The 6000-nt window shown below is 37.1% G+C and overlaps 1 pseudogene; it reads right to left on the reverse strand.

Moving 5' to 3' along the window:
* Nucleotides 1-2128, reverse strand: part of LOC122164605 — a 60699-nt pseudogene extending 58571 nt beyond the window's left edge.
* Between the last annotated feature and the right edge of the window lie 3872 nt (nucleotides 2129-6000).

The following is a 6000-nucleotide window of genomic DNA, read 5'->3' on the forward strand; positions in this document are numbered from 1 at the left end:
ATGACAGACTTTTTTCAGTTCCACTATTCTGTCTTCATAAAGCATACCTTGATATGCACTGAATTTGGCAGCATGTTTTTGCATATGCTATCTTTTCAAATTATAATCTTTGAAAATTGCCTTGATTTCCTTACAATTATAAGCTTAATGTCATATTGTTTGTCTTGATCAAAAAGGAATCATCTGTCCATTGTTCACTGAACACTCTTCCTTCATCCACAATTTAAAGAAAGCTTCTGAGCTTATATCAAATTGTTCTACCCCAGGAAGTGAAAACACAGCTTACAGGCCTTGCTTAATTAATCTGTATTTTTGAATGACACATTTATTGACACAAGCAACTCTCTCATTCTTTACTATTTGCATTATCAACTTCAACTTAGATCAGATATTAAGTGGAAATGTTTTACTCAGAGGATAATGAGGCCCTGGGACAGGCTGCTCTGGGAAGCTGTGGGCGCCCCATCCCTGAAGGTGCTCAAGTCCAGAGTGGGTGGGATCTTGGGCAGCTTGATTTGATGGGTGATACCCCTGCCCATGGAAGGGGGGTTGGAACTGAGTAGGCTCTGGGTGCAACCCAACTCAAACCTTTCAAATTATTCTATTGTCCTATGATTTTATGGTTCTACAAATCTACAGTTCTACAAATCTAATTTATAAAGGTGAAGTGAAACCTAGTTCACTTTGTTTATTTGTGAGAGAAACCTTTCCCCAAAGACACATAATTTGTTGCTTTATCATTGCCTGTCTTTGGATATGATAGACCTCTTCCTGAAAGACGAACATGATAAATGGTTTTACTACTTTAACTTCTTCTGCCAGTCACTGCCATTTAGCAGATATCTTTAAATACATTTATTTATAAGATAGCTAAATAATTCAATAATAATTATACAATAGCATCTATCCAAAGACTAGTAACAAAAACTAAATTTTAAGTAATTTGTGCATAGTAGCAGCTTTTTTCCTCCCCATAGATGTGTTGTGCAGTGAAGACAATGTCAGTGTATTCACTGATTCACAGACATTCTTTCTTTTTCCTTCCTTTTTTTTTTTTTTTTTTTTTTTTTTTTTAAGAAGGTTGTGAGAAATAGTGTTTAAACATCATAGAATAGGATCTCAGTCATGCACTGGCCTTTAGGCATTACTTGAATACAAACAATCCTCATACATCTAGGTGTTTCCTCAGAGATCTGATATATCACTTTTAGGATCTGTTCTTTTCTTGTGAGTTTGAATCTTCAGAAAGTTCTCTGAGAACCTTAAAGGAATACAGTCACAAAACAGTTAAAACACGGAATGACAGCGAGTAATAGACTTGATATTTTATTGTTCAGTACTTATTTTAAAAGAAAGAACTTTTTAGAAGGCTTGATGGAATGTATACTGTACTCCCCCTAAGCAATTACATTTATGGGGTTTCCTTTTTCAAGTATGAGATGCAAACAGTGTGCCATAAATCAGTTTTCATGGTTTCTTTAATGAAAACATTCGCTTCTTATTTAAAGCTTCCAATGCAGGATCATATTCCCTTGTATGTATCAAAACTGTGTGATAGCTGAACCCAAAAAGTCTCCTAAGCTACGATGATCATACCCTACCTGCTACCTGAATGTTGGTAGCAATTTTTGTTTTTAAAATGTGTCTTCATTGTGCTGTGACTGTCCTGCTTTAGAAGATGTAATATTTTCAACATCTAATCTTCTTTGTATAGCAAACTTTCAATATGCTTGCCACTGAGCAAAAAAATGTCCTTTCTATTAGCTTTTCGGATTTTTATCCAAATAAGAATTTTTCCTTCTTAATGCAGCAACAGAACTCCAAAGCTTGTAAATATGCTGACCTGCAGTATTTTGATAGTGTTTATATTCAGAGCATGTACAAATTGTGCTTCTTTGAGCAGGTGGTAGAAGAGAAGCAAGGAAAAAAGTACGCCAGTAGCATATACAAAACAACTTTTATTTAAAGGCCTCTGGTAAGCAATTGAGCTTTATAAGTTGCCAGTAAGACTCACCGATTCCTTTCCTACTACAACACCAAACCATGAAGCTGGTTCAAGGTTATTTCCGAAGACAGTATGATATATAGTAGACTCGGTGGGACAGGAATGCTCTAAAGCATCCGTCATATCTGCACTGTTCTGTGCGCAGTTATTATCAAGCAGTTTTAACTCTGTTCATGGAAAATTTCGCTCTGTTTTCTTACACTCTACGACCTACTAGTAGGCAAGCCATTAGTCATTTTTCCTACTGACCATCAATATTTGTGGATTAGCCAACTGGTGCATGGCCAGCTGCTTCCATCTTACAAATTCCCTGCTCTAGAGCAAATTCAAAGAACAGTTTCACTCTGGTCCAGCCTCAGAACAGAGGTCTTGAAGTACCACAAAGCAGGTTACTCTAACAAATTTCTTGGCAGCACAGGAATCCAAGACTATAGACATCTCTCAAGGTAGTCATCTACAGAGAATTCATTCCCTTCTTCCCATGTCAAAGGAGTACCCTACCTATTGTTGTGCGTATCTCAAATAAACCCATTGACAAAGTCCTAATGGAACTACCAAGTTTGCTTTACTACTGTAGTGTGTATTGCTGCAGAGAAAACTTTAACAATCAGTAGATGAAACACTTCCCTTTTTCAGACAGTATAGCCCTTTATTGTCTCTTAGTTTTTCTGATAATTCCAGCAGCTTCTGACTGACATTTCTTGCCTTTTGCTCACTCCCCTCCAGTCAGGTGGAGATTCAGGCAAATATATGTCCCAAGGATGCTGCCATTGCAAAAGGAATTGGAGGTACTAGTAGTTTTAAGAGAGGCAATAGAATTTATATGGGGTTTATGATGGAATTTGAAATTTGACTCAAATTCACAAAAACAAACAAACAAAAAACAAAAAACGGTTCATACAATTTCTTACTTACACGCCTTACTTGATGTTCTTTTTAATTCACACTCTATCCTTGACAGTATTATTTAATGATCCTAAATTAATCTTGATTGACCATCTCCCAAATGCCATTTTTCACATTTTATAATAAAGTTGTAGATAAACACTTTAAGGTGATATGAAAGGAATCCATTTTAGTTATAATGAAATGCATATGCTTCCTAAGTGAATTAATTACTCTCTGTGTGTGTATGTGTGTGCATGTGCATTTATATGTCCATATAGTACATCACAGTAAATTATTATAAATGGAATAAGCTGGTAGAAATAGCCCAGGTCAACATAATCGTATTTCTCTTTATCTTTTTTTGTTTGTTTGTTTGTTTGTTTAAAAGAAAAAAGGAAAGAAAAAAAAAGATGTATGTGTAAATAAATACTGAGGAATCTTTTGATGTAATATTTTCAGTACTGCAATTTTTACTCTTGGTTTGCTAGTAGTTGAGGATCATTACTTCTCAGCCTTTTATGAGAATTAGATACTTTCACACATAGATCTTAATAACTGCAATAAACAATATAGCCTGATAGGAAGAATTCACTTGCTCTGAAACAATCCTGGCAAAGCTATTGGATGCTTGTCAAAGACCTGCCTAACCAGTACCAGAAAAACTTAAGATCAATACAGCACTGCCAATTAGGGGTCTTGTCCAGCTATTTTTATTTTTTCTCCCTGTAATGATGACTTGGTTTTGGCATTACTAAAGTATGGAATGAGACCTTGGCCATTTAATCATTAAAAATATCCACTAGAAAACTGGTGTACTGCCATCAAATCAATGGCCCTTTTTCAAGTCACTGGATATTGATACATAAGATGGAATAGGCCAGATCTCCCTCCACAGAGAATACCTGTTTCAGCCAGTACCCGTCAAGGCAGGCATGAGTGATAGAAAAAAATCAAACAGCATTTTGTTGTGATTGAATTGTAGAACGCCATAATGATTCCAAAATGGAAGCAATTGCGAAAAGGACTTTGAGCAGTTCATAGGATTTAGTTCTCATGCAGACACATGAATAGCATACGCATACAAATTTATGTGCAGGTAGGTGAATGCACTTTTGTCATATATGTAGTCATATACATACACATATAACAAATCTTGTTGTGGATATACAAATACACACATGCTGAGCTGCAACACTGTAAGTTATGACAATATCTCTTTGGCTTGAAAGAAAGGGAAGGCAGCATCTTCTTCCCTTGCCTTTCTATTCCTTACATATTCACTTCACTCATCTGTGGTTCTAAGAGATACTTCAGCCCAATAGCAGTTTAATAGTGAGTTCTCCAATTATTTGAGTTTGAGCTGATCTTTTGGCGAGCTGTTTTCATACTCTAGCTGAATCAAGAAGATTTTCTGGGTGGCTTTGATACAAAATAAAGCAATCCAGACATGCCCAGCAGGGTACTCTTCAAATACTTCCAGTATTTTTCTTTAACAATAAAGAGGTTAACTACAGGTTTCATCTCCTTTCTCTTCCATTGGCCCCCCATATGTGCCCATTCAAAAGCCTTGACAATTTTCCCTTCAACAAGAAACTCAGGGAGCAGATTTCTCTGGAACTGTCAGCCAAGAGGAAGCCAAGCCAGGCATCCTGCCTTTGCATTGTCTCTGCTTTCTTTGCTGTGCTTGAAGCAAAAGTTGGGATCTGCAGACTAGCCACAGTAAGATATATTTAGCCACTATTTACAGACTTCACATGTTGCTTGGCACTGTTACTTGAAACAACCCAAGTGTGAAGCATAAGAAAACCACATGCCAAAATGTTATGCACCTCCAGCAGCACAATAGTTTAATTGCATTGTGGTCTGTCATAATGACTTTAATGCTAAATGTGAGAAATGTTTTCCTTACTGTGTGGTTTGGAGCAAAACAAAGAACAGAACTGTAAACTATCTGGTGTGACAATTATTTAAAGAATAAGGCATGATAAGGCACATGTTATTTTAGAAGTTACTGCACTTCATGTGTACCTTACCAGTCTAAGATATGATGCTCCCTTAAACGACAGTATTCTAGTTCTGTTTATTTCCTTGATTTGATTTAGGACAAGTATTATAAAACTCGCAATGTCTTCACTTTTATTATTTCTCAAAATAGTAACCTCTGCCTGCTGAGGTAAGGTATGAGAGACAACTTTTCCCTGCCCCAGATACTTTCCTAGTTGAACTAGGGAGCTTTTGTTCCTATCTATTCTTTGCCTACAATATCCTCTTCTCAATGCTTCTCTGATTTGCTTACTGCCCTTGAGGAGTGATCCTCACTTTTCTCGCAGGCAAAAAAACACCAATGATCTGTCTTCGGCCTTCTGAGTAAATTCAGTGATGTCTTTTTTTTCTATGACTCAGCTTTCCCAAGTGTAAGGGTAAGATAGTGAGGATGATGTTTCGAGGTCCAGGTGTTACTGTTCTAAACAATGGAAGGTCTCATTTACATGTACTTGTTGCTGCTGAATCCATCAGACCAACAGTGATAAGGCTGCTGTAGGTTGATGTCTTCAGGACTATAAAGTTCCAAGGCTCAATATATGAAACCTACCTACCCAATAGGTAGACATAGAGATGTACAGACACTATATGAATATAAGTACACACAGCCAGCTGAATAGATCCATGCAAACAGAAGAAATGACGCGCACGTAAATACAGACAGCGCCAATACCCTCATCCTATTCTCTCTCTGGCTAATCAGGGTGAAAGTGGGTTAGTGTAAAACATGCTTGTATATATGTTCAGTATGTATCCCCCAAGTATGTGATGTTAGACATATCTTCTATTGTTTCCCAGTTCCTTTTCATGTGCAAACTTTTATACACATAAACACACAAACAAATATTTGGGAGCTGGTCCAGAGGCATGGAAGTTACCTGTAGCCAACTCACACCTTTAGTCTCTGCAGTAGCAGGTTTGAACCTACAGCTGCTCCAATAGCCAATTCTCAGACCTTTGGTCTCAAAATTGTTTAGCCCAGATTTAGGACCACTCTTATATGTAGCACTCAGAATCCCTTTCCTCCTTGCTACTACTCTGGCTTGAAGTTCTCTGTTGATTGC

This window comes from Centrocercus urophasianus, unplaced genomic scaffold (genome assembly GCF_019232065.1).
Source record: "Centrocercus urophasianus isolate 14NV4802_14NV808 unplaced genomic scaffold, USGS_Curo_1.0 seq_27, whole genome shotgun sequence".
Taxonomy (NCBI): Eukaryota; Metazoa; Chordata; class Aves; order Galliformes; family Phasianidae; genus Centrocercus; species Centrocercus urophasianus.